Source organism: Pan troglodytes, chromosome 18 (assembly GCF_028858775.2).
Source record: "Pan troglodytes isolate AG18354 chromosome 18, NHGRI_mPanTro3-v2.0_pri, whole genome shotgun sequence".
Taxonomy (NCBI): Eukaryota; Metazoa; Chordata; class Mammalia; order Primates; family Hominidae; genus Pan; species Pan troglodytes.
The window spans coordinates 16,635,701-16,657,500 of record NC_072416.2 but is presented as its reverse complement, the minus strand read 5'-3'; the positions used below and the strand labels follow the sequence as shown (position 1 = coordinate 16,657,500).

General features: G+C 46.5%; 1 protein-coding gene across 1 annotated transcript in view; it reads right to left on the bottom strand.

The window, feature by feature from the left end:
* Window positions 1-20,573, bottom strand: part of MRTFB (myocardin related transcription factor B) — a 272,986-nt gene extending 252,413 nt beyond the window's left edge. Inside the window, exon 1 of the mRNA XM_063796696.1 lies at window positions 20,555-20,573. The gene's annotated coding sequence lies outside the window, so the exon portion shown is untranslated. The remainder of the gene's footprint in view (window positions 1-20,554) is intronic.
* Between the last annotated feature and the right edge of the window lie 1,227 nt (window positions 20,574-21,800).

Genomic DNA, 21,800 nt, shown 5'->3' with positions numbered 1-21,800 from the left:
GAGGGGCTTTCCACATCCAGTCTCATGTAGTCCCAGGTCCCCTGTATTTCTTGGTCTCTTTCTGAGTAATGATAACTCCTAAAGGTGGATGCAGGGAGAGGAGGAAGGGGAAGAGATGAGGAGGTAGGACTTAACAGCACAGGCCTGAATTATTTGGGGAAGAGAGGAAAATAAAGTTCTCTTTGCTGAATTGCCTTGCACAAGGCACTGGTCAAACAGAACTCTAAGCGGATAGTCCCACGGACGAATGTGCATGCCTCTGTGCATTCGTTTCCAAACTTCAGCCATGCAGAGACACCTCCAAGCCTTTTGTTTCATTTCACTTGCATTGTGGCTGTTTCCCTTTAAAGCAATACACTTGCACTTACATTTCTTTCCAAGGGAAACTTTATATTACTACCAGACATGTAGAGCCGCAAATGTTACTTGAAAGGGATTGAACACTCAGAAAACCAAACAATAGTATGAAATCCTAGCTAGCCTCGATAACTGTCCTTCACTCTGAGCCCCAAGATGTACTTTCTATTTAAACAAAAAAAGAGGCAGGGTGTGGGGAGTGTGGAGGTGTTGGGGGATGAGAATAGCAAGGAAAAGGGATGTTAGACACTGAACTGAGAGTTTTTTATTTTTTATTTTTTTGAGATGGAGTCTTGCCCTGTCGCCAGGCTGGAGTGCAGTGGCATGATCTCAGCTCACTACAACCTCCGCCTTCTGGGTTCAAGCAGTTCTCCCTGCCTCAGCCTCCTGAGTGGCTGGGATTACAGGCACCCACCACCATGCCCGGCTAATTTTCTTTTTTCTTTCTTTTTTTTTTTTTTGCACTTTTAGTAGAGACGGGGTTTCACCATGTTGGCCAGGCTGGTCTCGAACTCCTGACCTCAGGTGATCCACCCGCCTTGGCCTCCCAAAGTGCTGAGATTACAGGCGTGAGCCACTGCGCCTGGCTTTTTTTTTTTTTTTTCTTTTTGAGACAAGAGTCTCACCATGTTGCCCATGTTGGAGCGCAGTGGTACAATCACGGCTCACTGTAGCCTCTGCCTCCCAGGTTCAAGCAATTCTCCTGCCTCAGCCTGCCAAATAGCTGGGACTGTAGGCGTGTGCCACCATGCCCAGCTAATTATTATTATTATTTTTTTTAATTTGTAGAGACAAGGTCTCACTATGTTGCCTGGGTTGGTTTCAAACTCCTGGCCTCAAGTGATCCTCCCATCCCAGCCTCCCCAAAGTGCTGGGATTACAGGCATGAGCCACCTTGCCCGGCACTGAGACTCTTGATATTATCAGGACTGAAATGATTGCAAGAAGACTGTCACTTTCTCACCAGTCTTCACTGTTACTTCATTGTCCACGCAATTGGGAAACACCGTGATTTATTTAACAAATATTTATTCAGTTGCCTGCTAAGTGTTCTTGGCCCTAGGGGAGAGGAGGGGAGGGCATGGGGAATAGACATGGGTCCTGCCCTTCTGGAGGGAATATTTTCATGGTGGAGACAGACAAACGACTAAGGGAAAAATAATTTGAAATGGGGTTGAGTACTGTTTAAAAAACTAACAAGGGGTTACAATAGCGAGTTGTTCAGGCGTGGGAGGTGCGAGGGTGGACTTCACATGCTGGAGGCAAGATCAGGAGGTAATTTGGTCCTCCAGTGAGTGAGACCGGCGTTTCCAATAGAAAAGTCATGTTCAGGGTTGGATTCTTAAGCAGTGGGAAAGTGGTTAGCAGCTGTAACTTGATATCCCAGGCATAATCTGAAGGACACTACAGAGACCTGCTCTTTGCCCCTGATTCAATCAGAAAGCAAAGCAGATGTTGTATTAATAGTTTTCCAGTCCAATGGCCAAGAGAAAACAAAATATGTCATACATGTGGCTGTATTTAAAGGCAAGATTACAACACATGTTCAACAAACGTTCGCTGTTGCTGGAGCAAGGAATTCCATTCGTAATCGCAGCTGAGTTAATCTAATTAACTGCAAATGAAGATGCCTGTTTTCAAGTGCAGCCAACACGGTCAGGGTACACAGTATTTACAATGTTTTCCCCTCTTCTTTTCTTGCATGGCTGCAACCTGCCATGCTGTTTTTAAATGCCCAAGGGCTGGTGACAAGAGGGTTTCCCTTTGCCATCTGGACCTGATTGCCTTAGAGGTAAAGATTCAATACCCTTAAGAAGTTAGATTCTAAAAGATTATAAATTGGTGCCACTGCTTTTGATTGCAATTGATCAATTTCCGGATAGAGATTGCACAATCCATGAAGACACACAACACTCTCAGAAGTCACTGCGCCATGCTGTGCCCCTCATCCCTGCCTGGGAGCTCGGTATCTCTGCCTCCCACCTTGCTAACCAGCACCTCTGCCTTCACTCAGAGCGCTCAGGACATAGCTGTAAGCCACTCAAAAACAGTTCTTGAAATCTCAAGTTCAATACTGGCCTCCTAAATCCTAGCGATTCCCAGAGGAGTGAGAGGTGGGAGGTGGCAAGGATGAAAGGCTGATTTTAGCTCTGCATTTGGGGCCTCTTGAATCATCTTTATTTGATGGGAAACTGGGAAGACTGGGGGAGGATAATGTATTAAGCTTATTCCATTGAAAAGACCTCACTAAGATATCAGGAAAAAGTCAGATGATAATACTAGATTTACAAACCACAGGCGGTTTGCCTTCTCATCCCCTACAGGCTGAAAGCTCCAGGGCCATGACATTTTAGGCACCCTGAGGCAGAGGGGTTAGAGTATGGGCTTTGGACTCAGGCAGCCCTGAGTTCAAATCCCAGTTCTACCATTTACTGCATGTTAAACGTTCATACATTGCTTAACCCCCTGAGCTTCAGTTTTCTCATCTGGGAAATGGGTATGACACCATCTGCTTCTTAGAGTTGTCCTGAGGATGGGAAATGATGCCTATGAAAATGTCAAGGTCAGCCGGGTGCGGTGGCTCACGCCTGTTATCCCAGCACTTTGGGAGGCCAAGGTGGGCAGATCACGAGGTCAGGAGATCGAGACCATCCTGGCTAACACGGAGAAACCCCATCTCTACTAAAAATACAAAAAATTAGCCAGCCGTGGTGGCAGGTGCCTGTAGTCCCAGCTACTTGGGAGGCTGAGGCAGAAGAATCGCTTGAACCCGGGAGGCAGAGGTTGCAGTGAGCTGAGATTGCACCACTGCACTCCAGCCTGGGTGACAGAGCGAGACTCTGTCTCAAAAAAAAAAAAAAAAAGAGAAAAGAAAAAGAAAATGTCAAGGTCGTTGTCTGCCCGAGACTCTGTCTCAAAAAAAAAAAAGAAAAAAAAGAAAAAGAAAATGTCAAGGTCGTTGCCTGCCCTGTAGTTTGCACCTGCGTTGAGTAAACAGTACGTTCTCGCTGCCACCCTCACCTTCTCCAGATTTTCACTTTTCCCTCCCACTTTCCTCTGGAGGCTGCCTGCACTCTAAGCCATCTCCATGATGTCATCTAACCCAGATCTTTCCAATTCTTCCTAAGACCAGACGTTTTTCAGGGGCAATGCTGGGTGACAGCCATTAGTCCAAGCTGTGGCCAAGGAAAGTGCTCTATCCCTGTCCAAGGGCAATTCCCAAGTGGGTTCCCTGTAACAATAACGAATGCCTGTGAGCATTCCTTGCAAGAATTATTATTATTATTTTTGAGACGGAGTCTCACTCTGTTGCTTAGGCTGGAGTCCAGTGGCATGATCTTGGCTCACTGCAACCTCCACCTTCTGGGTTCAAGCGATTCTTCCGCTTCAGCCTCCCCAGTAGTTGGGATTACAGGCGCCCACCACCACGCCCAGCTAATTTTTGTATTTTTAGTAGAGACGGGGTTTCACCATGTTGGCCAGGCTGACCTCAAGTGATCTGCCCGCCTCAGCCTCCCAAAGTGCTGGGATTACAGGCGTGAGCCACCACACCTGGCAATAATAATTTTATTTTAAAAGGAATTCTGTGCTCTTATTAATTTAGGAAATCCTTAGGGATTCACAGTGCACATTAGCATATTAAGGGTTCTGAGAAATCCTGTAGCAAATAAACCCATTTAGCTTTGTTTGTGCTAACTTTCCCACTTGAGCTGACCTGGCCACATCGTGTTATCTCTCTTCTTTTCTCAGAGTGCTTTCCTTTAACTCCTCTCAATTCATCCTCCCAAAACCCTCTCACCCACTTTCATAGATGTGGAAATGGGGTTCAGAGAGGTGAAGTGACTTGCCCATGATGGCTCAGCTGGGTAGCACCAGAACCAGCTGCTTTCTCCCTGAGTCCAAGGCTCTTTTCTCTACATCTGGAAGAAACAGCTGAATACATCCCATTCTGGCTAAACAACCACAGAATCTGTCAATCATTGCCTGGGCTCCTGGGATGACATCGCCCAACAATTTCATTTTCTCAACAATGGGAAAACCAGAAAAGGGAAGAGATTTGTCCAAAAGTGACAGGAACAGGGGTGGCAGAGCCAGAACTGGCACCCAGCCTACTAACGCCCAGGCCAGGCCATCTTCACCTTATGCCTGGGGCCCACCTGTCTGGCTCAGACACCTCAGTCATCTTCATTACAGCTTTCTTCCCTCCAATACTAGAATACACTGTCCAATAGATCTTTCTGTGGTAACAGAAATGTTCTATAGCTGTGCTATCCAATACGGTAACCACTAACTACATGTGGCTGTTGAGATGTATCTAGTGCAAATAGGAAGTAAATGTTTAATGCTATTTAATTTTACTTAATTTACACTTGAAGGGCCACATGTGGCTAATGCCTACCATATTGGACAAGGCAACTCTAGAGGTCAGAAATGAAGGCCAGGCATGGTGGCTCATGCCTATAATCCCAGCATTTTGGGAGGCTGAGGCAGGAGGATTGCCTGAGCCCAGGAGATCGAGACCAGCCTAGGCAACATAGGGAGACCTCATCTGTATAAAAATAGCCAGGCATGGTGGCACGCACCTGTAATCCCAGCACTGTGGGAGGCCGAAGTGGGAGGATCACTTGAGTCCAGGAGTTCAAGACCAGCCTGGGCAACATGGCAAATCCCCATCTCTACAAAAAATTAAAAAATTATAGTAGCCTGGGCAACATGGCAAATCCCCATCTCTACAAAAAATTAAAAAATTATAGTAGCCTGAGCCTGTGGTCCCAGCTACTCGGGAAGCTGAGGCAGGGGGATTGCTTGAAGTTGAGGCTGCAGTGAGCCATGATCCTGCCATTGCACCCCAGCCTGGGTGACAGAGCAAGATCCTGTCTCAAAAAAGAAAATAAATCATATCATAGCGAGTCTACTGAGATCCACTCCGTGTAATTATCATATGAATAGAAGATCCTTGTAAGAACTGTTGAGGCTAAACTGCCTGGACCTTGTTGGGGGCTAAATTCCCTTTCATCAGGGCACAACCTGAGATGTCTTTGCTCAAGCTATTTCTTCCTTCCCTGGCAGCATCCTCCCCAGCTTCTAATCTAAGCTCAAACACACCCTCCTTCAGGAAGATTTGCTGTTCTACCTTCTCCCCACCAAGCAGAGTGAAGGGATTCTTCTTTGGAACTCCCACTCTCCTTTATTTATCTCCAGATGGATGAAAAAGGAAGAGGGTTTCTGTTTTGCTAAAAGCCCTCTGGTGAGCAAGTGGATGAAAGAGGAGAGAGTTTGCCTGGGGCGGGGGTGGAAGGCGGAGTCGTGGCAGGGGCAAATGCTAGGTAGCTTGAGAGAGATAAAGAAGATGTAATTAGAGAAGAGGGGTGATATGTGATTTAACCTTCTCCTTTATCTGCCCTACAACATCTTTAGTGAAAGTCGACATTGCAAACCACAGTGACACGTGGATAAAACTCACGATGTTGGGGGGAGAAGAGCAAAACATATGCTTCACAATAAAAACACTCAATATCCTAGGAATAGGAGGGAACTTCCTCAACCAGATAAAGGGCATCTATGAAAAACCCAGAGCTAACATCACACTTAATCGTGAAAGACTGAAAGCTTTCCCTCTAAAATCAGAAACAAGAAAAGGATGTCTACTACTGCCACTGCTATTCAACATTGTTCTGGAAAATTCTAGGCAGAACAAGTAGGCAAGAGAAAAGAAGAGGTATCCAGATTGGAAAGGAAGAAATAAAACTGTCTCTGTTTGACAGTTGTCATAATCTTGTACATAGAAGATTATGAAGAAGCTACCAAAAACTATGTGAATGACTAAACAAGTTTAGTATGGCTGCAGGATACAAGATCAATATGCAAAAACCAGCTGTAGATCTTCTATATGTTGAAAAGAAGAAAATTTAGAATGAAATTAAGAAAAATTCATTCACAAGAGCATCAAAAAGAATAAAAAATAAGGCCAGGCATGGTGGCTCATGCCAGTTAATCCCAGCACTATGGGAGGCTGAGGAAGGAGGATCACTCAAGCCCAGGAGTTTGAGACCACCTGAGCAACACGGCAAGACTCTATCTCTACCAAAAATTTTAAAAAATTAGCCAGGTGTAGTGGCCATGCCTGCAGTCCTAGTTACTCAGGAGGCTGAGGTGGGAGGATCACTTGAACTCAGGAGATTGAGGCTGCAGTGAGCTATGATCTGGTCACTGTACTCCAGCCTGGGTGTCAGAGAGAGAGACCCTGTCTCTAAATGAAAATAAATAAATAAAAAAATAAAAGAACATTTTAAAAAAGAATGAAATACTTAGGAATACATTTAACCAAAGAAGTATGAGGCTTTTTACATTGCAAAACTATATAACATTGTTGAAAGAAACTAAAGAAGACCTAAACATGGAAAGACATCCCATGTTTATAGATGGAAAAGTTTAATATTAAGATAGCAAAACTTCTCAAATTGATCTACAGATTCAATGCCATCCTTTCAAAATACCAGCTAACTTTTTTGCAGAAATTAACAAACCAATCCTAAAATTCATATGGAAATTCAAGAGAATCAGAGCAGTTAATCTTCAAAAAGAACAAAGTTGGAGGGTTCATACTTCCTGAGTACTAAAACTTAGTACAAAGCTATAGTTATCAGATAGTATGAAATTGACATAAGGACAGACATATAGATCACTTGACTAGGGTTGACAGTCCAGAAATAAACCTTCACATTTCTGATCAATTGATTTTCTACAAGGCAGCCAACACAATTCTGTTTTAAAAATGGTGGTAGGACAACGGAGTAGCTACATTCAAAAGAATGAAGTGAGACCCTTAACTCACACCATAAACAAAAACTAATTCAAAATGGATCAAAGACCTAAATGCAAGCATTAAAACTATAAAACTCTTAGAAGAAAACATAGGAGGAAATCTTCATGACCTTGGATTAGTCAATGGATTCTAAGATATGATACCCAAAGCATAAGCAACAAAAGAAAAAATAGAAAAATTGGACTTTATTTTTTTAAGAGATGGGGTCTTGTTATGTTGCCCAGGCTGGACTTGAAATCCTAGGCTCAAGTGATCCTCCTACCTCAGCCTCCTGAGTAGCTGGGACTACAAACATGTACCGCCATGCCCAGCTAAATTGGACTTTAAAATGGAAAACTTTTGTGCTTCAAAGATGTCAAAAAAGTGAGGACAACCCACAGAATGAGAGAAAATTTTCACAAATTGTATATCTGATAAGAGACTTGTGCCTAGAATCTATAAAGAATGATTACCACTCAATAATAAAAAGACAAATAACCCCATTAAAAACAGGCAAAGGATCTGAAGAGACGTTTCTCCAAAGAAGATAAATAAATGGCCGATAAACACTTGAAAAGATGCTCAACATCATTTGCCATCAGGGAAAAGCAAATCAAAACCATGATGAGATGATGAGATACCACTTCACACCCACTAGGGTGGCTATAATAAAAAAGACAGATCGTAATAACTGTTGGCAAGGATGTAGTGAAATTCGAACCATCATCACACATTGCTGGTGGGAATGTAAAGTAGCACAGAGCTTTGAAAAACTGTTTGGCAGTTTCTCAAAAACTTAGAGTTACCATATGACTCAGCAACTTCCCTCATAGGTATATAGAAGAGAAATGAAAACATATGTCCACACAAAAACTTGTACATGAATGTTCATAGCCGTATTATTCATAATAGGCAAAAGTGGAAATCACCCAAATGGTAAACTGATGAGTGAATAAATAAAATGTGCTTTATACATATGATGAAACATTCTTTGCCAATAATGAAGAACTGATCCCTGCCGCAACATGGGGGAACCTAAAAGCATGATGTTAAGTGAAGGAAGTCAGATTCAAAGGTCCATGATTCCATTATAAATGGCATTCCATCTGTGGGATTCCATATATGGAACGTCTACAATAGGAACATTTCCTTTCTATAGAGACAGAAAGGAAATTAGGAGTTGCCAAGAGAGGATGGGGAGACTGGTGGGTGATGGCTGAGAAGGTGGCCGTGTTTCTTTTTGGGGTAACGAAAGTGTTCTGAAATTGATTGTAGTGATGGCAGTACAACTCTGAATTTACTGAAAGCCATTGACTTGTACATTTTAAATTGGTGACTTGTACGGTGTACGAATTACATCTCAATAAAGCTGGTTTTCTTTTCTTTCTTTCTTTATTTTAATAGACAGGGTCTCACTCTGTTGCCCAGGCCGGAGTGCAGTGGTGCAATCATAGCTCACTGCAGCCTTGAACTCTTGAGCTCAAGCAATCCCCCCACCTCAGCCTCCCAAGTAGCTGAGACTATAGGCATTTGCCACCACGCCCAGCTAATTTTGTTTATTTTTTGTAGAGATGAGGTCTTGCTATGTTGCCCAGGCTGGTCTTGAACTCCTTGGCTCAAGTAATCCTCTTGCCTTGGCCTCCCAAATTGCTGGAATTACAGGCATGAGCCACCACACCCAGCTAATAAAGCTCTTTAAAAAAAAAAAAGTTGCATATGGATACATACAACATATCATTTATATGAAAATATTGAAATATGCAAACAATACTATTGTTTAGAACACATACAAGTGCAGCGAACGCAGAAAGACATGCATGTGGATTACAAGGGCACAAATGGTTAGTGCATGAGAGAGACACAGGCTGCTTCAACTATAATTGTAACATTTCTTTTTTTTTTTTTTGAGACAGAGTCTCACTCTGCTGCCCAGGCTGGAGTGTAGTGGCGTGATCTCAGCTCACTGCAACCTCTGCCTCCGGTCAAGCGATTCTTATGCCTCAGCCTCTGGAGTAGCCATGATTACAGGCGTGTGCTACCACAACCAGCTAATTTTTGTATTTTTTTTTTTTTCTTTTGAGACGAGTTTTGCTCTTCTTGCCCAGGCTGGAGTGCAATGACACAATCTCGGCTCGCTGCAAGCTCCGCCTCCCGGCTTCAAGTGGTTCTCCTGCCTCAGCCTCCCAAGTAGCTGGGATTATAGGCATGTGCCACCACGCCCAGCTAATTTTTCTGTATTTAGTAGAGACAAGTTTTCATCATGTTGGTCAGGCTGGTCTCGAACTCTTGATCTCAGGTGATCCACCCGCTTCAGCCTCCTAAAGTGCTGGGATTACAGGTGTGAGCCACCACACCCGGCTAATTTTTGTATTTTTAGTAGAGATGCGGTTTCACCATGTTGGCCAGGCTGGTCTCCAACTCCTGATCTCAAGTGACCCACCCGCCTCAGCCTCTCAAAGTGCTGGGATTACAGGCATGAGCCACCACACCCAGCCGTAACATTCATTCTTAAGCTTGGCAGTGGAACATGATATTATCTCACATACCTTTTCTGCTTGCTTGAAATTCTTTGTGAAATAATTTCCCAGGCATTTTCCAATGCTGCAGAAACTGGACACGTATATTTGATGGATGAATTGGGGGACTGGCCTAAGGGGACCCTGGACTGGAAGAGCTGGTCCCTTTCAGGTTCCCCACACTCAATAAAACATTTCCTGTATTGAATCCAGCAATCTCTGGGACCATCTCCGGAGCATTCTTTCCCATAGTTGGTGTTCTGCAGAAAATAGTCCGGCCTTTGCAACCATCCAGACAGCCCTGGTTTGAGTCCCCGCTCTGCCCTCATTACCAGCATGGCCTCTCAACAATTACTAAATACCTCTGGGCTTTACTTTCCCATCTGCTAAATGGGAATCATACCACCTGCTCCTTGAAACTAGTGATGATGGAATGCAGAAGCCCTTGCAAGGTGCCTTGGCTTCCCCTGCCTGCTGAGGACGAGGCTCTCACTCTCTGCTGAATCTTTCTGGGTGATGCAGGTTGTACTGGACCCTACATTCCTTTGCACGGTGTGTGATCGGCCATCAATCAGTACTCCCTGAGTAGAACTGACTTTAAGAGCCTCAACTTCCTTCCTCCCTTCCTTACTACTTTGAAAAGCCAAGGGAACCAAAGGCTTCTGAAGAGAGCTCCCTTCATTACTTTAAAAAACAAAGAAATGTAGAAATAAGCTGGCTCTGTCATTCTCCATGGATCGTTTTTGTATTCTCAGCTGTTGTTCATCAGTTCCTGGAGGCTCACAGGGCAGTGCCAGCCCCCAGGGGCCAAGGAATGGGATGATGGTGTGTGAGGATCTGGATGTAGCCTTCCCCCCTCCAGTCATGCAGGCTCCTTCAGCCCTTCCTGGAGCACAGAGAGTTGGATGCCTTGGCCCAGGCCCTTGGCAGTGAGATTTAGTCCCTGCTGATTGCAGCCCAGCACCTGGGGGAGAACCGGGCCTCAGAAACTGAGACTGAGATCCAGGTGGACAGATGGGAGCTGGTTCTATGCTGACCAGGGTAGATGGAAATGCTGACTGCCCAGAGGAGCTTCTGGAGAAAGCTGCCATGGAGGTAATTCCAGTGACTGAACAGAACCCAGGAAGTGCATTCTCTGAGCTTTGGGCCCTGAAGCTTCCTCCTCCAAATGTCAGTTGCAGCACAGAGCTCAGCACTTGGCCATTCCTTCACTCCCTCTGGGACTTGGCTGGTTTGTTTTGGGAAGGTTGCAGTCCCTGTGTCTGGCTCAGGTCTCAATGTCATCCAAAGTCTTTGTGGCCAATGGGAAAGGGAGCAGGGAGACAGAGCCCCACGGGGCCCCGTGGGCTGTGTCCTGGCCATCCTGGCCAGTGGGGGAGAGCCTGATCATGGTGCCCCTGAATGTCCCCAAAGGAGGTCAGAGCACAGGCCTTCTTTACGCCACTTCCACCCGACCCACAGTAACCCCACCGTGACTCCCTGCGGTTGCAACTTAGCTGAAAAGCGATACATCATTCTAACTTCACCCGTGGACCTTTGGGATCCCTTGAGGCCCCATCTGTTCAGTGCCTGACCCTGATTAACCTGTGGTCCTTCTGGCCTAGGGCCTGGCATCATGGAACAGGATGGGCGGCTTTGGGAACCAAGGGAAAAGTGACAGTCCATTTCCTCCACCCCGGTTACTTGTCTGCGGTCCAGCTAGCCATTCTCCCATCCACTGGATGAAGGTCCTACAGAAATCTAGGTCCGGGGCTGCCACCAAGCCTTCTGGCTTCTCCAAGGAGCTCCTGGGGCTCATGGCTTGCTGTCCACAGTCCCTGCCTGCCTCCCACCAGTCCTCCATTCTGCTGCCAAAACCACCCAACGAACCCTCAAATGCAACTGTCACAAACCCGCATTATGGACCCTGCTTGGCTCTCCTCCACAGACTGGAGGCCCACAGATGGGTTTTTGCTTGTCCTGCATTGAGATTTTTAAAAATCTGGAAGTTGCCCAGGTTCCCTTGAAACACCAGTTGGCTGGAGCTAGTGCAAGGCCTCCTTAGGCAGGTACTTAGGGAACAGTCCTCACCATTCCCTATTGTCTCACATCCAGCCTCATTCCCTCATGAAATGCAGTGTTTGGTGCCTACATACTTTTGAGTTTCCCCCCTCTAGTCTACATGCAAAGGCTATTGTAGCATGGCAGGGAGGGAAGGAAGAAGGAAAGAAGTGTAGAGGAAGGAAGGGAGGGAGGGAGGGAGGAAGGAAGGCCCCAGCTCTGCTGGTGAATGCAGAGGGGCTCAAGCAGTGGTCTTCCCTGCCAGGACCTACGTGCATGCTCTGCAGAGCAGGCTGGGAGACGCCTCTGTCGGGAACCGCCATTGCACTGCTGTGGCTCCGGGAGCAGCAAACTGCCTGGGGACTGTTCTCTGATTTCCAAACCACGGCAGGGAAGAGCACTGTGAGCGTGCGGGGGTGGAGGGTGGAGAGAGACAAGAAAGCAGGAGCAGAGGGAAGTGGAAGGGGCAGAGGCGTGCTGCTTAGCAACCGCGGAAGAAAATTTAGAGAAGTGACAGGACCATTTCTCCCAGTGCCTGAAAGGGAGGATTAAAAAGAAAGAAACAAAAAACTCGTCACACGCCTACACTTGCTCATCTTGTTGTGGCGGCTCTCGGAGTGTTGGCTGGAATTCACAGGGCTCCTCTGCAAGGGAGGGCCATTGTGGAGGATGCCTGGCCAGCCACGTGTGATGTGGGAAAAGCTACAAGAAACTACGTCCTCAATAGCTCGAGGGGGACCATCTTTGTGGCCACACAGGGGGAGGGAGTGAAGCCTTGCAAGAAAGATGTAAGGACACAACCTCACCTGTCTCATCTTTTCTCTGTCTCACTTCTTCCTCCTAAGTCTACCAACATCTAGAGAGAAAGGTGTCGGAGTCCTTTTCTCCATCTTTCTCCCAGAACCTCACGAACAGCCCCAACCCCATTCCTTCCTCCCCACCGAGAATTCTCTGTTGCTTTTCTTTCTTAATTTGATTTTCTCTGGCTCAGAATCGAGATCAAAAGAGGAAATTCTTTCCAGCCTTTTAGGAATAATTCCCAGAATCTCCCCCTGGAAATGCATACATAATTACCATCATTATTTTTAAAGAAATCTTTCGTGTTCTCTTACCCGCTTCTTTTCCATCTCTCCTGCAGGCTTGGGGAGGAGGGGAGAGGGAGGAAGCTTCAAGAGTGTCTTTGTGGTTGCTGGTTGACCAGTATAAACGGTATTTACACATTTAGAGTGGCAGACTCACCAGTACGTGAGAGAATTGTCGATGATGCAGGCAACTTACATGAAATGTACCCCTCCAGCATTCAACGCAGCAGAATCACCTAGTAGAAGTTATTCTCTTTCTAATTTGTTTTCAGTTGTTTTAATTTCATCGAGTCTCAAGTTGGTGCTAGCCTAGGTCATTAACACCTCCCGGACACTTGCTAACCTTGCCTTTTTTTTTTTTTTCCCCGGACGGAGTCTTGCTCTGTCACCCAGGCTGGAGTGCAGTGGCATCATCTCGGCTCACTGCAACCTCCGCCTCCTGGATTCAAGCGATTCTCCTGCCTCAGCCTCCCAAGTAGCTGGGATTACAGGCACCCCCAACTTTGGCCAATTAATTTTGGTATTTTTAGTAGAGACAGGGTTTCACCATGTTGGCCAGGCTGGTCTTGAACTCCTGACCTCAGGTGATCCGCCCATCTCAGCCTCCCAAAGTACTGGGATTACAGGAATGAGCCACCATGCCTGGCCTAATCTTGCCTTTTAGCAACCATGATATCACCAGTCTTCAGGCTTACAGCGAGCGAGAGCAACCAGCTATCTTTTAATCATAGTGTTGCTTTTGGTTGTATTTATTTTCTACAGACCATGAGAGGGGCTTTTTGTTATGGCTGGTTCTTTTTAGAGGAAAGACAAATAATGAATCAGTAATAATTGAGTTGGAACAAGGATACAGTGCCTCATGGCAGAGGCCTGAAAAAGAGCACAGATTTCCAGCTCCTATTCAACGAAGTGGGTTCCCCAGGTGGCAGGCTGCAGATCAAGCTTGGGGAAGGTTCTGGTCTGAGGTCAGTGGGTCCAGCTGGTCAGCAGATGGCAACGAGGGAACTTTGGACGAGAGTTGTTGTCGGAGCCCGCCGGCCTGGTTTTGCAGCCTGCTTGAAGCCCGTCTCTTCCCTGGGATGACAGAAGCCAGTTCATCAGTGTTCACCGTGGGGCACGAGGCTGAGGAGAGTGGGTGGCTGCTGAAGTCACCTTTGCTTCTGGCGGCCAAACCTGATTTTGCTCTGAGCGATCATTGTTCACTACTCTCAGATCTGGGTTTGAGCAGACTGGACCCACCTTGGGCCGTCCGCGCTTGTCTTCGTTGCTTTGGGTACGGTGATGGGTTCTAGATGGGTAGTGAGATGCAAAGAGGCTTTTTCTGGGAATGCTGGGGCTGGATCTTTCCCACTGGCTTTGAACCCAAGAAGGGGAGATGCCAGAACCCCTGTATCCCCTATGAGGAGGGCGCTCATAGCAGATAATGGAGCCGAGAAACCCAATCCTGATGGTATCGGTTCCATCCTGGATCCAGCTGTGCCCGAAGCTAGGCTCTACCCTTGGCCGCCTTTGGAGCTACCCACCAAGTCAATAAATTCCCCTTTCATGTAATCCAGTGAGGATCAGTGTTTCGGTTGCTTGCAACCACAAGCATCTTAACTGATGAAATGGCTCATTGCAAATCCTTGGCCACTGAGAGAGAAAGAACTCAAAGGGCAGGTACTGCGGACATGGGTGAGGGATGTAGTCGCTATACCCATACACCAGCATAGGAAAAGCTGTCATTGTCACAGGAAGCTCCAACATTTAGATGATCATGTATCAGGCACAGGCCAAGGGCCAGGCATGCAATGGTTTATTTAATCCTACGTCTGTTTATTTTGATCACCATTTTAAAGATTAGAAAACTGAGGCTCAGAGACCTTCTGTGGACCTCAGTAGCAGAGCTGGGTTGGGTTCCTTGACACCGTGTCGTCCCAGCCACCCTTCTGTAGTAAGCAAGTAGGTGGCTCACTGGCAAATACAAAACTCAGACACTGTGTGATGGGAAGGGGACACAGGGGACAGAGAGGTGTGGTTGTCAGGAGACACACAATGATACTTGCGTCCCAGGTGATGTGAACGCCACCCCCAGGAGCTGTGTGTACCCAGCCTGGATGGCTGTCCACAAGCCCTGCAGAGAGGGAATCAAACTGCTTTTACTCCTGATGGAAGACGGAAAGGCAGAAAAGGCCCTGGCTTTAGATCAGAACACATTAGCACTAAAGAGCTGTGTGATTTGGGGAAAATCATTTCATCTTTCCAAGCCCCACTGCTTTTCCCAACCGGGAAATGGGGAGACCCCGGCCCTCGACTCACTCACCTCACTGAGCTCCTGGAGCATCAGATGTGAAAGGTGATTTGCAGGATAAAAAGAGGGGCTACGGGATGGAGGGGATCAATCCCTTGACTTGCCAGCGGTGAAAGAGCAGGTGTAGACAGATAGATGTAAATCAATGACCTATGCGTCCTCCTGCCCCGCCGGGGGGCTGGGAAGGGGCAGTCCAAGGGGTGACCCGAAAGGAACCCTTCTGTCCCCGAAGCAGAGAGAGATAACTGTGAAGCCAGAGAAGCGAGTGCTGCTACAGGCGCTTGGGAGTTTATTTTTACCCTGTTATCTCTATCCTGAAATGTCAGGCTTAGAGCCGCCTCTCTCTCTGTCTCTCCAGCCCCCACCCCAATGTGGCAAGGCAGCCTGGAAACAGGCACCCTCTCCTCCTCTGCTTCCTCTGCCTTTCCATGAGAGTCACAGTGCTATGGTGACAGGAGGCATGGAAACACTGAAATAGAGAAGGGGAGGCGAGACCATTTATTTGGGTCCTGGAACAGGCTTACTTCCTCCTAGAAACTGAAGGTGCAGAGGAGGCCCTCAGTGTTGTTGGGTGCCTATTGCAATGTTTCTATCATATAGGCTCTTTATGCAGCAAGGAAACCCCACTTACATTGGCTTATATAATAAAGAGCATTTAACTGGTGGAGGCCACTAAAGCCTCCAGCAATAGGCCTGGCTTCAGGCGAGGCTCGATCCTGGGGCTCAATGGCTTCACAAGGACACAGCGTTCTCCATCTCTCGCTCTACCTTCTGTGGTGTTGGCTTCATCCTCAGGCACCATGCGATGCTCCCCCACAGCCCCTAACAGTTCCAGAATCTTCCCCATAGTCACAAATGCCTGCAGTGGTTCTAAACTTTGCATCTTTATACTGATGGCTCCCATGGAAAAGAGAGAAAGCTTTTTTTTTTCTTTTTTTGCCAGAAGGCTCTAGATAATGTCTTCTTGAGTTTCACTGGCTCTGACTGGGTTCTGTGCCCATCCCAGAGCCAGTCACTTTGGTGTGGAGACAGGAAGTGAAAAATATTTCTGACTAGCTTGAGCCAAATCCTATTCCCAAGAACAGGAAAGCAGTGGCTTCCTGAAGGACACATAGGGCATTGTTCCCAAAAGGAAAGAAATATGCTGAGCCACAAGCAGGGACCTGTTATATGGTTTATTCACTTTGCAGTTTCATCCTCTCCTACCCAGGAAAGCCTCTGAGGTTAGAAGTGACTGTTCTTTTTTTTTTTTTTTTTTTTTGGAGACAGAGTCTTACTCTTATGTCCCAGGCTAGAGTACAGTGGCGAGATCTCAGCTCACTGCAGCCTCCACCTCACGTGTTCAAGTGATTCTCTTGCCTCAACCTCCCGAGTAGCTGGGACTACAGGCACATGCTACCATGCCTGGCTAATTTTTTGTATTTTAGTAGAGACAGGGTTTCACCATGTTGCCCAAGGTGGTCTTGAACTCCTGAGCTCAGGCAATCTGCCTGCCTCAGCCTCCCAAAGTGCTAGGACTACAGGTGTGAGCCTTTTTTTTTTTTTTTGAAACAGAGTCTCACTCTGTCACTCAGGCTGGAGTGCAGTGGCATGAACATGGCTCACTGCAGCCTCAACCTCCCAGGCTCAAGAAACAGACCAATATTAATTTATTATTATTTTTCTTCCTTCTCCTTGTTCCTCCTCCTCCTTCTTCTCCTGTCTTCTGTCTTCCTTCTTCCCTCTTCCTCTTCTTCCTCCACCTTCTCTTTCCCCTTCTTCTTCGAGACAGGGTCTTATTCTGTGGCCCAGGCTGGAATGCAATGGTGTGATCATAGCTCACTGCAGCCTCAAACTCCTGGGTTCAAGTGATCCTCCTGCCTCGGCCTCCTGAGTAGCTGGAACTACAGGTGTGCAACATCATGCCCAGCTAATTTTTAAAAATTTTTGTAGAGGGTCTTGCTATGTTGCCCATGCTGGTCTTGAACTCTTGACCTCAAGAGATTCTCCTGCCTCCCAAAGTGTTGGGATTATAGATAGGCATGAGCCACTGTGCCTGGCCAATTTCTTTTCTTTCCATCTGTAGGTTTACCTGGGGCTCTAAGTTCTAAGAATCCCAGGTCTGTTACTCCCAAAATTTCACTGAGGCCACAGATCTACCCCGAGATAGATCAATAAGTTCGGGTTGAAGTGTCATGTTTTCACCTGCCAAAGGCTTCCTCTGCATTCAAAATAAAATTCGCACTCTAAACCTGGCCTGCCCACGACTCACCCCCTCGCTGAGTTGTAGCCACACTCACTTCTTGTTATTTATTAAGCCAATCTGCTGCATGCCTCAGAGGCTTCTACTTCCTGTTTCCCTGTGTCTAGAATGCTCTTCCTTTAAATCTTTGCACAGCTGCTGCTCAAATGTCACGCTCTCTGAGAGGTCTCTGACCAGTCTAGCATGTAAAACCACTTGAAATTATTGTGTTTGTTGATGGTTTGAGTATCTCTCTCCTTTTTCTAGACGGTAAGCTCCATGAGGCAAGCATCGTGCTTGTCTTACTCACCTGGTTCCTGTTTCTGTGTCTAGCACAACGTAGGTACTCAAATGTTTGTTGAATAAATGAATGAAAATCCTTTTTTTTTTTTTTTTTTTGAGATAGGGTCTTGCTCTGTCACACAGGCTGGAGCGCACTGGTGCAAACATGACTCACTGCAACCTCCGTCTCCTGGGCTCAAGCTATCCCCCTATCTCAGCCTTCCAAGTAGCTGGGACTATAGGCACATACCACCATACCCAGCTATGTTTTTTTTTTTTTTGGTAGAGATAGAGGCTCACTGTGTTACCCAGGCTGGTTTGAACCCCTGGGCTCAAGTGATCCTCTTGCTTCAGCCTCCCAAAGTGTTAAGATTAAAGGCATGAGCCGCCACGCCTAGCTGGAAATTCTTTTCTGAATGTCCTTGTAAACTTTTTCAGGGCAGGGCAATTTCTTACATTTTTCTTGGCTTTTACTTGGTGCCTACAAAACACTGGGCATAAAAGAGACAAAATACAATAGTATTTTTTCAAATAAACCAAAGCTCTCTGCTGAAGGGATTGGCTCAAAGTTGCCCTCACATTAGTACAGAAAGATACTACATGATGCTAACTGCTTCTTTGAGAATTTTCTTTCCAAAGCCATTGCATGTGAACATTTGAGATGCTCCCCATGTCTGCGTGAAACTGCAGAGGGGAACATGGGGCCATCTTTCTATCCTGGTCTCTGAGTATGGTGATAGAGCCACCATATACAGGCAAACGTCTGAAAATGATGTCATGGGATGATGCTATTGTTTACTCCTTTACCCAAATGAGGTAGAATGAGAAGAGTGTCGTTTTATCTGTCACGCTGTCCACTGCAAACCCGTAAGTCAAGGTCACAACCCTAATGTGCTGATCACCCAGGTGGAACCCTCATTTGTGGGCCGAACTCTCCCTGAGACCTATCAGCCTGTGACAGTCCTCAAGACAATCAGGTGAGAGTGTGGATGGCCCCACGCGGCTAATAGAAACTCAAAAGCACACCTTCTACAGAGAGCCATCGGTTGTCCCTGTACTCAACAGACAACACACCACTGGGGGCATCTCAAGTATGCCTAGTCTTCGTCCATTCTCTGCCTACCCAACCAGGCCTATCCCTCTCTTAGACTCTCACATGGCCCCTTGACCTTTGTCTCACAAGCTCTCCATCATTTGTCATGCTATCTTTATTTAGGTGATTATTTCATTAATATCCATCTTCCCCATTGGACTCCAAACTACTCAAGGGCAAGGCGCAATCTCTTTTGCTCACTGCTGTATTTTGTCACCCAGTCCTGTGCCTAACACATAGACCATGCATCATACATATTTTTTGAATGGAAGAATGGATGAATGGAAGAAAGAAGGGAGGCTAAATGTTTTCTCTGTCAGGTATCACCTCACCACCACCTTGTCCCTTTCATCAAGGTGTCTCCTGTGCCCACAGTAGTATCTGGCATAGAGTAGAGGGGCCACAGATATTGAGAGAAATGAATGAATGGACACTGATCTTTGCCTTCTCAGAGAAGCCTGGTTACCTTCTTTTTTTTTTTTTCTTTGTTGTTGTTGTTGTTGTTGTTGAGACAGAGTCTCACTCTGTCACCCAGGCTGGAGTGCAATGGCGCGATCTTGGCTCACTGCAACCTCCGCCTCCTGGGTTCAAGTGATTCTCATGCCTCAGCCTCCTGACTAGCTAGAATTACAAGTGTGTACTACCATGCCTGGCTAATTTTTGTATTTTTAGTAGAGATGGGGTTTCACCATGTTGGCCAGGCTGGTCTCTAACTCTGGACCTCAGGTGATCTGCCCACCTTGGCCTCCCAAAGTGATAGGCTTACGGGCATGAGCCACCGTGCCCGGCTGCCTGGTTAACTTCTTAAGGATAAATGTATGGAAAGGGAGAATGAGGGGAAGCTACATGATATGGTTTGGCTGTGTGTCCCCACCCAAATCTCATGTGGAATTGTAATCCTTGATGATGGAGGGAGGGGTCTGGAGGGAGGTGATTGGATCATGGGAGTGGTCTTCCCCCTTGCTGTTCTCATGAGTTCTCACTAGATCTAGTTGGTTAAAAGTACATGGCACTTCCCCCTTCACTCTCTTCCTCCTTCTCCAGCCAGGGATGATGTGCCTGCTTCCCCTTCACCTTCTGCTGTGATTGTAAGTTTCCTGAGGCCTCCACAGCTATGCTTCATGCACAGCCTGTGGAACCATGAGCCAATTAAACCTATTTTCTTTAAAAATTACCCAGTCTCAGGTAGTTCTTTATAGTAGTGTCAGGAAGGACTAATACACTTCAATATACGAATATACTGAACCAAGCCCAAAGGCTGCATTTAGGTCACTCCCTTCAGAATCAATGGGGCCAGTTCTCGAGGTCACTAAACCATCAGGCCAGCAAGGGAGGAGCTTAAAGTGCAAACTGAACTTGTTTGCAAGAGACAATGCTCCTTTGGACTCAAGTGCAACCAGTTCTGGGGTTAGATGTTTAAAGTTTAAGTGGGTCATGGCTCCTGGTCCTTATCACATAGCCTGAAAAAAACAAAACAAAATAGCATCTCAGGAATCGTATCAGACCTTAGGAGATGACCTGACCCCAGTTTCTGCTACCAAGTCAGAAGGAAACTGAAAAGGAATGGATTTTGCTTCTCCAAGGCCATGGCCTCCTTACTGGGGGACATCTGAGTCCCAACGAGGTCTCTTTTTATCTGAAGATCAACCAACGAAGGGCTGAAGATATTCAGTCTTTGTCAATCATGTGTGGATGACAAAGAGTTTACAGATCTGTTCTGCAATCACCAATCCAAAACCAAACACCAAAAAAAAAAAGTAAATAAATAAACAATCCCCAAACCGTACTGAGAAACCATCATAAAACCAAATCTCCAAACACGTCTGGGTTTCAAGCCCACCCTAGCCCAGCAAACAAAAGTGGCTCACCTTTGAACTACAGAATCCCTTCCAGAACCAGAAGGAAAGGGAAAGGGGTTTACGGGTCGTCTCAGAGTTGTAGGCTCTGGCTGGTGCCCAAGATGAGTTCATTACTTATTCTTAGAGACTGGACTCAAATTAAACAAACAGCACCTATAAATAGAGTGAGGATACGCTCAGCTTGGTGTCACTGGAAGGTCCTTTTTGCAGGGACAGACGTGCTAAATGGATGTTCTCGGGTTACCCTGCTGGTACTACGTGGGGGAAGAGTTGTACTTTTTTTTCCCCTGTGTTGTCTAGGAGAGGGGAAAGAAGCAGGTGAGTCAGACTTTGGGATTCAGTTCGATTCTGTCTTCATCTCTAAATGCTCATTCACATGCTAAGTTAGAATGAGCTGTAGAGGAAGGATGCCGCTCTGCAAGACAACCCGGCTGAGCAATTTGGCTGCTCCCCCTGGGAATGGATCCTGGTTCAGACTGCATTGACAGAGTGTTCTGGTCTTTTAGATTAGATTGCAAACTCCCTATGGGAAGGCACCAAGTACTAGGATTTCCTCTTGGCTTCCCTCTTCCTGCCAAATGCAGGAATGGATAGGGTTTCCATGGTGGGTCCTGAACTGTGAATTAAAAGGACCTCGCTATGCACGCTGATCTTTATGGTGGGAAACAATATGGGCCCATGTTCCAGACCTGGTGTGGCTTTGGTTTTAATCATGCTGAAGAGCATGATTGGGAGGCGGAGTCATCACATCACCGTGATAGACGAGCGGGGGCAGAAACCCCTGGAATAACTGTGAATAAATACAAAGCCATGGGGCAACAAGGTCAACTCACTATCATAATAACCAGAGTCCATAACACTGATTCAGCCCTTGACGGGGAATTCTAGGCGCTATTCTAAGTGCTTTGTAAAAACTCACTTATGGGCTGGGTGCTGTTGTTTATGCCTGTAATCCTGGCACTTTGGGAGGCTGAGGTGGGAGGATCGCTTGAGCTCAGGAGTTCAAGACCAGCCTGGGCAACACAGAAAGACCCATCTCTTAAAAAAAAAAAAAATTTAGGCTGGGTGTGGTGGCTCACACCTGTCATCCCAAGACTTTGGGAGGGCAAGGCAGATGGATCACCTGCGGTCAGGAGTTTGAGACCAGCCTGACCAACATGGAGAAACCCCGTCTCTACTGAAAATACAAAATTAGCCAGGCATGGTGATGCCTGCCTGTAATCCCAGCTACTTGGGAGGCTGAGGCAGGAGAATC